The sequence below is a fragment of the Pezoporus wallicus genome, unplaced genomic scaffold (genome assembly GCF_028554395.1).
Source record: "Pezoporus wallicus isolate ANWC-B61680 ecotype Strahan unplaced genomic scaffold, APGP_CSIRO_Pwel_v1 contig_3058, whole genome shotgun sequence".
In the NCBI taxonomy this organism is placed as follows: Eukaryota; Metazoa; Chordata; class Aves; order Psittaciformes; family Psittacidae; genus Pezoporus; species Pezoporus wallicus.
In genome coordinates this window covers 140,357-153,409 of record NW_026641153.1, presented here as the reverse complement: position 1 = coordinate 153,409, position 13,053 = coordinate 140,357, and the positions used below count along the sequence as shown (strand labels likewise).

Here is a 13,053-nt window from a genome sequence, read left to right as displayed (position 1 = left end):
CCCAGTCCTTATATTCTCAAGGATTGCCTTTCTTCCTTCTAGACACACTTTAGCCTTCTGCCACAAAAAGTTTCATTGGTATATTCTTATTTTTGACTATTAATGAAGGCAATGAATACATTGAATGATACTGTGACCACGACTGAATTCTGAGAAATTTCTCTTGCAAGTAGCAATCCAGACGTTCATCTTGCAAGGACAGCCCACCCTTTGCTTTAGACGGTTTCATATTTACATTTACCTTACAATTCCTGAACTAATCCCCATGTCCTTACTGTGACTAGTCATTGATAATCATTGCCTGTTTATCGAGGTTATATTTATCTCGTTTTCTTTGGTTTTGTTTTGTAAATAAATGAATATCAACATTGAAGCTAGATGATAACGTGATCATTTAAAAAAATGCTGGCATACAGATTTGGCTTCTCTAACTGGACCATTGTGATAGAATATTCTCTTTTAAAAGCTAGGCTTTGTCTGCTGGCATCTATATTGACACTTGTTGAATCAAATTCGATGGAACAAAAGAATCCAGAGAATCAAAAATATTAGCATGCAGCATTCATTTGTTCCATCTTCATAGTACCGACTTTGGGCTTCTTAGTTTCATAACAAACTAAAGTGGATGGTAAAATCTATACACTTCTGAACTAAAAAGAGGAAGAAAGAAATGATTCAGTGGCGATAAAAGGAAATCTGCTGAAAGGGTGAGGCTAGAATACAATGTAGCAGTTGCATTTCCATACAATACATTTCAATACAATGTAGCTGTTACATAGCTGTTACAATTTGTTAGATTTCAGCATCGCCCATCAAAGAAAATCAACACGACGCTTTTTAAAATGATCTCTTTTCCTCATTTTATTTAGCTCTTACATGCAAATATGCAGTAACTGCTCAAATAAGTTGGTCATAAAACTATTTTGCACATGTATTTGGCTATCATTTTTGAGCGTGCATGCTTGAAGGTGCTAAGACTTCAGCATTAACATCACTTTGTTGCAGTATTGATTGCATATGTGTTTTCTGGTTAATTATTTAAACAGCTCATTTTTTTTTTTTCCTTACTGGTTGTTGTACCAATTTATATTTTCCACGAGTAGGGAGCACCTCAATTTCCATTCATCACAAAGAAACTCTGCTTGGTCAGAGCCAGGAATCATTTTACCTGGTTATATTTTCTAAGTGCAACATGTTCTCTGTACATGGAATAAATGACATAACTGCTACACTGCCAAGGACTTCGTGTTTACAAATTGAGAATGGCCTTCCCTCCTCTATTGGTATAATTTCACACACTAAACAAGATATAAATCATTATTAGGTATTATAGCATATACTAAGCATTTTCAAAGCACTATGTGTCAAAGAATGCAACTGGGTGGAAATTATTAATGTCAAGAAAGAGAAAGACAACGTAAGCATGTAGGCAGAGCAGCAAAGATAAAGTTGTGCCTTTCATTACAGATAGCATCAAGCCAAATTGAAAGTTTACATGATGGAGAACACACTTGTGTTCTTCAATTTATGATAGCAACAATCACAGGCAGCGTACAAAACCAATAAGAACAAATCTATTCCATTAATGCTTTTTTAAATTACAGCACATACCCTGTGAATGACACTGCCTGGACTGTTGAAATTTTTTACAATGACGATGGTGTCAGTGTGTTGGAAGGATATATCTGCTGAAGAAGTGGCCAGAATAGGACACATAATTGACAAACATTTAATAGATCAAATCTGCTATATATGCATTCAGGCTGTCTTATTGGAAATACCTGCAGAATCTGTTAGAAACTCTTTAGATTACATTATTTTCCCTCCAAACAACAGATAACCCAAGAACCTGTAACATAATGAGGCACTTTTTCCCATAATCTATGTGCCGAAGTCAATGAGTAGGTAATATCACAGCTGAATGCTTTGAATACTAAATATAAAACTAGAGAAAACCAAACTACTGTCAGGTCCACACACAACTACTAGAGCAGAATGCTCATGAAGTTAGTTGTAGTCATTGTTTAAATCTGCTTTTAATTTTTAGCCTTTACTTCCATTATACAAATCCAGTGAAGTCAACAGTCGTAATACTGTAAAACCAGTAGAACCAAATAAAGAGTCTTTTAATATGCTCAGCAAAATCTACCATTCCTGAAAAGCCTGATCTATGGTTAGGTTCAAATCTAGATGTTGTCTGAGTGGGTTTTTTTTTAGCCTGGTTTCATTCTAAGTGAAACATGAATGGTTTTCTTCTATATTGCTTGCAGAAATTGAGATCCACATAGGAGAGCAAAAACCCAGCAGGATTTGTATTAAGAGGCTTCCCAAACACAGTGATCCCAGCAGCACCGCTCAACCCATGCCATAGCATGGACACAGCATCTTGGAGCCATATCCTGCATGTACTTCAAAGGTGCAGAGTTGAATTGTGTATCCATTTAATACATCTCCCATAAAAGACAGCTCAGAGAAGCCATTGCTAAGCTTAGTGCTTATTATTCTGACACCAGTTTTTAAGCAAGACTTTAGGGCAGATCTTCAATACTCTGAACTAATAACCTGTACTGGTTAAACCAGAGGAAACAATAATAAACAACAGAATTAGTAGACATCAAGATAAGTATGGTACAATGAAGAAGAGTCAGCATAGCTTTTTTTAAGGGGAAGTTGTGCTCCACTGATGTACCAAACTCCTCTGACAGAGTCAACAAAAGATGCTGTCAACAGAGATCTCTTTGATACCATCTGCCTGGATTTCCAGAAGGCACTCAAGTTGCTTACCCCAAGGCTCTTAAGAAAGCTAATCAGACATGAAGAAATGTTCACAAGATAGGAAGAAGAGAGAGGAAGTAATAGTTGCCCTTCACAGTAGAAAGAGATCACATGTGGATTCCCACATGGCTCTGTGCTCAACATAGATTACAGGTGATCAGAAAACAGTGTTGAAAAGGGATGCAAATGTTTGATGATGACACTGAATTAGTCAGTGATGTAGACTACAGGTGATTGCAGACTCACATTAAGAACCTTATACCATGTAGTGAATAGGCAACAAAAATTCACTGTAGAAGAATGTAAAATGAAGTCAAACAATGCTAGAAATCACCACAAAAGGAATCAAGAACAGAAAATATCCTTTTGCTGTTGTATAAATACATGACACATTCACATCTTCAGTAGTGTTTGTAGTTATATATCCATCTGAAGACAGACAGAGGAGTAACTGTAAAAGATACAGATAAGTGCAGCAAGTACGGTTAAAGATATGGAGTGGTTACAGAAGTAAGGACAAAAAAAATTATGGGAGAAAAGGACACCAATGGCTATTCAATACAACCCCCCTGCGTCCAGTTTAGGAAGCCCTAGAATAACTGATCACTAGATACTAAGAAAATATTTTGGGAAGGGTCTCTACAGGGTACTAATAATCTTCTCAGGACACTCACTTGGTGGTCACTATTGGAGCCAAGGTGCAGAGCCAGCTGAAACTCTGATCTTACCTGTTTTGCTCTTACTCAGGTTTGGACTGAGGTTGTGTACTGTCAGCGTTGAGTCAGCATGGACAATAAAAGTCTCCTCTGTTGGATCTGCAGAATGAGCTTGGAATTTCTGAGCAGTGCCATCATACCGTGCACACAAGGCTGCACTTTTTGGGGAAACATCAAATGTGCTTTACACACGGAGCCACAATCTCCAGTGTGTTGTAATTGCCTGGAGTTTACAAAACTATGTCAAGCCTCTGCTCACAGCTGTGCATGCTCATTGTGACTGCAAAACTGTCAGATCTACCAGGAAAAAGGCTGCTGCATACCTTGAAATCTTAGACAAATACAGAATTCCTCTGTGTTGTGCCAGATGATTTCTAAGTGAAAGAGAAGACTTATCCATGAGAAAACAGGATTGTAGTCCTATCTGAACATCTTCTTTTATCTGGACCTAATACGGCTTCCCTGACTTTGAAAGATAGGTTTTACATCATTTGGTGGTTCTTGTTTTCATTGTCTGCAAATGAGCAGCCTCTTGTCTCTGCTTGGTGGTAGGATCTAAAGGTTTGTTAGTTACTTTTCTTTACCCTCATCACTTTTGTCATCACAAGTTGCGCTCATAATGAGAGGTGGTTGATAACACCTCAAATGTCTTCATTTTTGCAAACTGATGATCTTCCTGATCCGTATTACAGATGTGAATGAGGCTCTTGAATGCAGAGGTGTGGGTTTGCAGTGAAGTAAACCAAGATAGGGTCTTAATCATCTTCGTTTGCCTTAGTGTTTGCTTTGCTGTTTCAACATAGCTTTCAAAGTCCATTGACCTCTGAATAATATAGGCTGCAAGCATGCCTATAAAGCCTCCATACCTTTCAAATATTTCAAATTCCTGAGATATTTAATGTGTCCTGTTATCTGAAACAACTTTACCATAGATGTTGGCTAATGCTGGCCTGTCGTGACTCATTTCCTTGCTGACTAACGGATTACTTAGCTGAATTTCTTTAAAAAACCTAATGTAATAGTCAACTCTGAGCAGGTCCTGGTCACCTCTGTTCAAACAATTCCATTGCCAAATGCTCCCAGGATCTGCTGGCTGCCTCACAAATGAGCACAGGTTTATTGTGCGTTCATCCTCAATATTCTCTGTACAATGAAAAAATATATTTTTCTGATTCTTGCATGTTCTTTGGTCAGTACAACACTTTCGGAAAGAGACAAAAGTTCTGAGGGATTTTCCCCAAATCCATGCATTTTCCTCAGAAGAACCATTTCTTTTTCTTCTAAGACTAAACCACTTCCTACAGTCAATTCTCTGTTTTCATTTGAGATGTCCCTAAGGTTACGGTAAGTGTATTGTGCTCTTGTTTCTCCTTGGCCTTACACCTTTTACAACTTCTCATGCTGTGAAATGAAGTAAGTGAGACCTGTTTGTCAAAATGTAAGATCAGCCTCCAGGCTTATGTTAAATTACAAGGCCTATTCTTCCATCTTTTAAGTTTTCTCACTGAAAAGTTGGCAGTGGAGGTACCAAACCTCTCTCAAGGATATTTTATAGGAATTGTTTATACTATTCACCTTTCCAGAGCTTGTCCAGACTGTTACCCTTGCTGTCCCTATTGCTGTGGCTCACTTGCAAGTTCTTGTAGACACATTATGATTTTCATGTGTCTCACAACAAAATACAGAGACTTTTCTTGCTGTTACTCATGTGACTTTCTACCGGGGGGAGGCTGGTGCTTTTGGCTGTTGCTGAATGACCACAGATAAACCTCCCATCATCTACTGACAATGTCAAATCTTTTTCTGCTTGAGCATAGTTCTGCTGCCACAGCACCAGTGTTCTCCATTTGTTCCATTCCTGCCACAAGGCTGCTCCAAGGGCTGCTTGTAAAGCAGCTTATAAACCTGGAGCATTTTCCCTTGTTGCACACATGTTCAGGAATGATCAGGCTTTCCAGCTCACCCTGCTGTCAGCAGTCAGCTCAGCAGAACCAGTCAATCACCAAAAAGCTGGAGCTGCCACTGATTTTAACTGCTTGGCTTTTCTAAAAGGAAGCATTATACATGGGTATAGTTATTTATTACAGATTCCTCTCATTTAATCTCCTAAAGGCTTAAGCAAATATAATTCATCAATAATGAACAGCCTAGTTTACATTTTATGAAGTCATATTTTAAGCTGCACAATGTCCTGAATGACACCACTTGGTGATTGCAGACACCCCTGGCAGCAACTGCAATACAGTTTCTGTGGGAGATTCTTAGGCAGCCCAAAGCCAGAGAGGGCACAATGTAGGAGCAGATGTTGGTGGCCTTTTGCCCTATGCAGTATTTCTGCTAGAGGAGATCAGCCCTGCTTGGACTTTTTGTTCCACCACTCTGTGAGGAGGAATGCATGTAGCCAGCATGGACACTTGTTTGGGTCAACCACAGGAAAAGAGGTACAGGGAATTACTGACCGAGTTCAGTCAGCACTGGCTCTGGCAGTTGTTTACTTAGAGTATATAGGTAGCTGCTGAATTCTGAATCTCTGTGCTGCGGCCACAAGAAATTAAGACCTAAGACTTAAGCTTAAGAACATTAATATTAGGGGTTTCTGATGTGCACTTTCATTCTGTCACTAGCAATAACTTGCAAAGGTAAAAATAAAATCAATCTCATAAATACCATAATCCATTGTGGCAGAGAATACACAAGGAAGCTTTAGCATTCCAAAACACATTCAGCTTCTGCATGTAAACCTGTGAAGCATCTGTCTCAAAACACTGGGGTTTCTAAAACAGCTTTCTGAAGCTCAGGTATTTATTTTTTTAATATTATCACTTCATAATTTAGCTGGATGTAGATTCCAGCCTATGAATGCTAAATAATTCATCCTCTTGCTCATCACACACTTGTCTAATGCAAAATTCTTCATTTTTGAAGTGGTCTCTGTTGTTTTTCACAGAAGAACCTGCCCTACAGAAGTGTTTATGAGAATACATTTCAGCTGTTCTCTTCTTGTCACTTGGAGGCCTGGTTGATTTTAATCCCACCTATCAATCTGAACAAGGTGTTCACTTTTCTGTATTATTTTGTGTAGTTTCTACCAATATACTCACATGGACTTTCTCCTCATATGGCCTTTCTGGTTTCGAACAGCACCTGGAAGGCTTCATTTCCTCAGCCTCTATCAATTGCAAAAGTAAATAAGGAGATTATTATTGTTTGATTGTCATTCAGATGTCTGTAGTTACAGCATTAAAACACCTTTTCATTGTTTGTGCTGTGTGCACAACAAGTCAAGAGAACTTCAATAAAAAACTAATGCATTTGCAGAGCTCCAAAGACAAGTTTAACTGGAGAGAGATAGACTTGAAGGCCCTTTGGAAGGAATTCAAAGAGCAGTTGAGTCTTTCTGCAACTCCAGAGAGCTCTGATGTATTGAGATGGTGTTGGTGACTGTGTTGGATACAAAGAAAAGTTTGCAGTCAAGGTTCTGCTGCAGAAAATGCTTGCTACTGGTTATAGCGTTCCCTATGAGGTTGATGCTGCTCTGTAAAAGACTTCCTGCTTACTGCAGTAAGCACAGAATAAAGCTATCCCATCCCATTGCTTCTTTGTTTTGAGAAGCAAGGCAGTTTCAAGCAGAAGGGATTCTGTATGCCATGTTCTGGAACAACCAAATCTCCAAGTCTTTACTCTGGAAAGCTTTAATAGAAAGTAACAGTTGAAAGCAAGGACTAGAGCAGACAGTACACAGTAAATGTCCAACCTTAGTTATTAAAAATTCATCTCCAAAGTATGGAAAAGAAAAGCTGATCTGGCTTTTTACTGAACTTTATTTCATTTGTGAAAAATGGAAATGAGCAGTGACAGAAATGTCAGGGCTGACATTTTATCTGCTCTTTCTCCCTTCCTTAGATATTTCTGCATATTCCACATAATTCCTTACCAGTTATTAAAAAAAAAAAAATGCATTTTATGTCTATTTTCCCAAATGTTTTGTCTCAAAACTTTCATGCAGGCACTTTCATTTGCACACTAAAAAGCCAATTTACAATGCAAAATTTCATACTAATTTTTATATGCAATTCAAATTGGCAGAACAATAGTGCATACATCAAGAAAGCCTGCATTTTGAGAATGTAATCTTCTGTAGGCACTAGATTGCTATTGCAGCTACGAAAGAGTACCATAAAACAGTAAAACATGTCTCACAAGTCATAGCAAAAGACACATTAGCACTCTAAGCAGTGGTTTGTTTGCATTAAAATTAGCACTGAGAAGTTTTACCGAGAAACTGAGTGCTTGAGGTTTCCATTAAGAATGCTGAGTGCAAGCTGCAGTTATTTCCATTTTCTTGTTTCTGTTCTAGCACACATGGAAATACCCACTTACTTTGAATTTTCTGGAAAAATCCCACTGAATTTTAAGCAGAATACTTAGGTTTGTATGAAACTGTATGAAACTGATAAATAAGACTGTGCTGCTTGGATGCCTTTGGGGAAGCTATCATCATTAGTTTGCACTCAGGAATATGATGCTGGATCTTAACAGGGATGTTCAGAGCTGCAGAAAGGCTAGAGGAATACAGTATTTCCAAGACACCTGCCCCAGTCACTTCTTAAGTAATACCAGTGGATGGTTTGTACAATGATGAAGGTTAGAATCTGGACAGCATTTAGCAAGTTAGATGATACTGCTACAGAAGTATTATAAAGGTGTTATTGTCACAAGACCTAAAGAAAGGCAGAAATATTCACACTTTAGATGGATAAGATAGTGCAGCATCAGTTCTGCATCCCGCACCAAATAGCTCCCATCATTTCTCCATAACTATGAGGTAAAAAAAATCCCTTTTTGTTAATGACTTCTGAAATTCTGCACAGTCAGAATTAGTTGATAGTCCCCATTAATGCCCCTTTAAACGACACAGGTCCATTGTACAGTCTGTGCATGTGATAACTCTGTTTCAAAGCATGCAAGGGGACAGAAGTAGTGTGACCTGCTGAAACATACTTGTTATTTCTTGGAGTTAGTTCTGTTCTGCTGAGTTGCTCTTGAGCTTTTACTATTCCAAGCTTTCTATTGTCTGCATTTACTATGCTTGTACTAAGTTCCCCCTACACAGCCTGGAGTAGGAGCAGGATGACCACAGCCACTCTGCAGAGCTTCAGTTCGGAACTCACACCAAGACCATAGGGGTAAATACATTTTTTCCATTGTCAACTAAAAACCACATTCTGTAAAGAAACTAATATTTTCCATTTACACAGAATTACATGTTTCTGAAATACTGAAAACATTTTAAATTGATTAATCCTGTCATACACATTGAGGTCAAACTTGTTTTCATGGGCAGCAGTGTTACTAGGATTAACTCAGCAGAGCTCAGTTTTTCCATTATATTACATGATAATGCAATTTGGCTTTTAGTCTTTGCAAATATTATAAAGAGGTTAAAACACCAAATCAAATGTTGTCCTGATCAGCAAAGCCACTGCAGTGGTTACAGGATTCCATAGTTTTGAGCAATGACAGGATCTACTCATTTTGAGGTTCAGCTTGGGTAACGGATTACTCTGTGTGATAAAATTTATGCCTGAGACAAAATTACTGAATACAAATAAAGGTATTTGCCAATACTCCAGGTCCTTGCTACATCTGCACTACAAGTATAAAGATTCAGAGCACAAGAAGATGTTACTGAATTTACCCATGGCTACACCAGTGCATGTAGATACTTGCAGATATTCATCCAAGAGAAGGGAGGGTTTCTCTTACTGCAGAGGAATGCTTGTAGACTGGCATAGGCAAGGAGGAGTGAGTCCACAGATCACTAACTAGGTCCAACACAGCAAATCCTCGTCCTTCCAGTATTATTGCATATCATTATATTAAAAATCTATGTATATTATTGTGGATTAAAAAAAAAAGAAAGCAACAAACTCTCCTTAAATGAAATGCAGATGGTTAATTCTTACTCATGGCCACAAGAGGAAACCCAAGAAATAACTGGCTTAATTTATTGCATGGGGGATTGAGCATAGACTGAGCATAAGGAAAATGTTTTCCAGCATAAAGGATTATTAAACACCAAAATAGGTTAGCTCAGAAGGCCATAGACTAGGAAGGTTTTAGGAAACTGGAAGTTTTAAGAACAGTTAGGCACCATTTTATTGAGGATGGTCTAGAATACAGCTGGTCAGCTCAGTGTAGGGGAATGGACCATGGATCTCTTGAGATCCTATTAAGCTTTTCAGCACTACTATTCCATAGGGGCCAGACTGCCCTCAGGCCAGTGCAGTACAAACAGTCCTGAAAGTAAATGACCAACTGGAAACAACTGAACAACTGAATAAATTCAAGGGACAGGAAATGTCCTTACAGTTTTCTTACTAGGCTTCATCTTGAAGTTATGCATCATATTGGGTCAGCCAAGAAAGCAAATACCATATTCTGATGCAATCCAGTCTGGCCTGTGTTGCCCACATCACTGTTTCTTTTTCCCTATCTTGATTACAGATCAGAGTATTAGAGGCTTAAAATTGCAGTTGTCAGAACAAGAGGTCACTTGAGTCATTGCAGTTTTCAGAAATGTGGCTTATGGCCTCAGAATTTTCTCTGGGAACATTTTATTGCAAATGAACCATGTTTTGCATCACTGCCTTTGCAAGACTTCAGAAACGTTGGCAAAGTGGGGTAGAATGGCTGAAGGGGTTTTTTCACTGCACAAACGTTAGAACAATACATTCCTGGTTTGGCCACTTTTATGGCTAACTGCCTGCACTTCTGGTAAAGAAACAGGTTAGTTGAGTCAAACTGAAAGTTGATGCCCTATTGTAGTCGTGTTGTCTGCATCACCCCTTTAGAGAAGGCAAATCCTTTTGAGTAGCCAGAGCCCAGCCTCTGAACCAAATTCTTCTCCATGTAGCTCCTTTGATGTGTATACACCTGACTTTTGCTTTCTTCGGTTTGTGCAAATTTGTGACTTCAGTTTACATACGTATTTTTTTGTGGTTTAAATTAAATTTATCTATAAAAATCCAAACTCTGACCTGAATGCAGTCTTGGCCATCTAATACTGTAAAACTAGAAACTGAAAGCTGAAATGATATGTTTTTACAGTCATTCTAATTAATATTAGAGGAAGCAAACCAAAAAACCCCCGTCAGATAAACTTTACTAATGTTCCCATTAAATCCTGATTTTATTCCAACCAGCAAAATTACCTGTCTAGCTAGCGTCTGGAATGCTAATAGTTGATTTTGAAATATGCATCCATACTTGCCTGTAAGTGTGACCTGTAAAGATGCAAATGGAATGCAAATGTTACAAACACTACGTCAAATCCTCATCCAAACCAAAACCAAATTATGTTCCAGTTTTGCACCAGTAAATGCCCAGACTGTGCAGGTCAAAGGTACAACCAGTAGCCAACAGAATAAAAGACTGAGCAAAAGCTTTCCTTCACCAACTACACTGAAGCAGGTAAAAAAAGTACTACATAAAGTAATAGTGGAGAGTAAGCTACATTTATTCTCTAAATAGCAGACAAAAAAGTGCACAGTATTTGTGGTTCTCAGAGCATTTAGTGGAAACTGCCAACTGAACTGATGGACATCTTGTTTGTACATGTTACATTACCGAAATTGGGCATTACTATATTTAAATGAGGTTTTGTTGAGGTTTTTCACGTCCTACCAGTTTTAGACTAAACCAAACAGTGGTTTATTGAAATTGAAACATTTTCTAGTCAGTCTGGCCTGAAGACAAGCCTTAAGTGACTTTAATTCTGGAATTGTTTCAATTTTAAAAAAGGGAAGTTTAAAGATGCTACACGAATCATGTTCATTTGGGTTTGCCGCACAGAGGTTTTTCCCAGATTTTATATTTATTAGTTACATTTACAAGATTTTAATATCTGCCTCTAATTCTCTTTGCACTTATCCTGTATTTTAGATGGGTTGGGAGAGGTGAAAACCTAACCAAAGGTTGGATTATGGTGTTTAGAAAGCATGCTGTAAAATGTAACTCCCAGTAGCTTCAGCTATATACTCATGGGGTAACAGCAGCTGAAATACGAATCTAGCATCTGGGACACTCTGAGACCAATAAGCCAGTTAATTTTCAACAGCATTCTCTTCTCTGTTGGGCAAATAAAAACAGAAGATAAATACTGTGCTACTTACAGACCATAATATATCTGCTTCTTACTGTTCAAAGATAGCTCGTTTTAAGCAAGAAACGACACGTCTTACATGTACACAGTTGTGCTAAAATTTGCAGCTTTATCTTTCTGCCCCAGCAGTAATTCCTGTGCTTTTCTGCTTCTGCAACATTTATAGCCCCGTCCAGTCCAAAACCACAAACCCATAAGAAAAGACCACAGGTTTCCCCTACCTTTATGAATACAATTCACCCTTGCAGACTATATAGCTCAGCAGCAGGCACAGCTCTTGGTGGCAATTGTTTTGCTAGCTGAGTTCATTATTCTTACACATTGTTTGCACGGCTTTGTATTACAGGATTGATAGTTACAAAGCACCTGGAGGAGGAACAACTCTTTCCCTTTTCCTCCACTGGCTAAACAGTTTAGTCTCTTAGGTAATTCTCAATGACTTAGATTATTTCATTAGCCTTAGCTGTGTTCTGTAACTTTTTAGCCCCCACTGGAGAAGATCAAGCTTTCCACCTCATTCTCACCCCCTTCTATCATGGCAATGACTATTACTTCACTCTCTGAAGTAGCCACAAATTTTGTGCATCCTGGACATCTAAGTGAAGTTACGGCATTTTACCTGAAAGGACCAGTCTGCACTGATTAAACTGGTCTTCCAGGAACAACAGCCTGTTTCAAAGCACTCAGCTTCCCCTGCTTGTGATGACTCTTACTAAAAAGATGGAGCAATCATTATTGCAGGGCTGCAGCCCTGAAAGCTAGCAGACACAGAGCTACTCTTACAGTAGTGCAGTCCAATGGCACAGAGGTACTCATGCTGATTATTTGAAAGTGAGTAGTAAATCCTGTGTGCGTGGTGAGCCCATTAGTTGTGCTGGAGAAGTGCTGGCTTTATGGACTGACATGTGAATATGAGGCACTGAGAAGATCTCTACAAATCAGTGCTCTGTGCTCCCCACGGTTTGGAGAACCTGCAGTCTTGGGGATGCCATCTTTAGATAAAAAGTCATAGGATAAAAGGCTGAAATACATTACTCATCATCATTATCTTCTTGGTCATGTGAGAACTATACAAAGTGCAAACAACTGGTTAGATTTGCATGTTGTACATTTGCGCAGTGCTCCTCAACGCGTTTCCCAGCGGCATGAGCAGAGCCCAATCGGCAAGCTGGAAGTGCAGCTCTGCAGGATGCTGCCTGCCCTTCCCGTGACCCTGATGAGTGCATCTTTGGGTTTCTTTGTGGAGTAGATTTCCTAAACCCACCTAGGTTTTAAGAAAGGTTACACGTTTGCAAACTTTCCATACATTACACGGCTTCAAACCTTTCTAGAAATAACAAAAAGCAGGTCAGCAGTCAGCTGTATTACTTTCAACTGACTTCACTGGCTTCAGTTCAG

General features: G+C 38.8%; 1 long non-coding RNA gene across 1 annotated transcript; it reads left to right on the top strand.

Moving 5' to 3' along the window:
• The first annotated feature begins 6,408 nt into the window (after positions 1-6,408).
• LOC130606269 (uncharacterized) lies at positions 6,409-8,671 on the top strand. The gene is made up of 3 exons (XR_008973930.1): positions 6,409-6,543; positions 7,849-7,919; positions 8,591-8,671. It is a non-coding gene; the product is annotated as an uncharacterized LOC130606269 (long non-coding RNA).
• Positions 8,672-13,053: the final 4,382 nt, after the last annotated feature.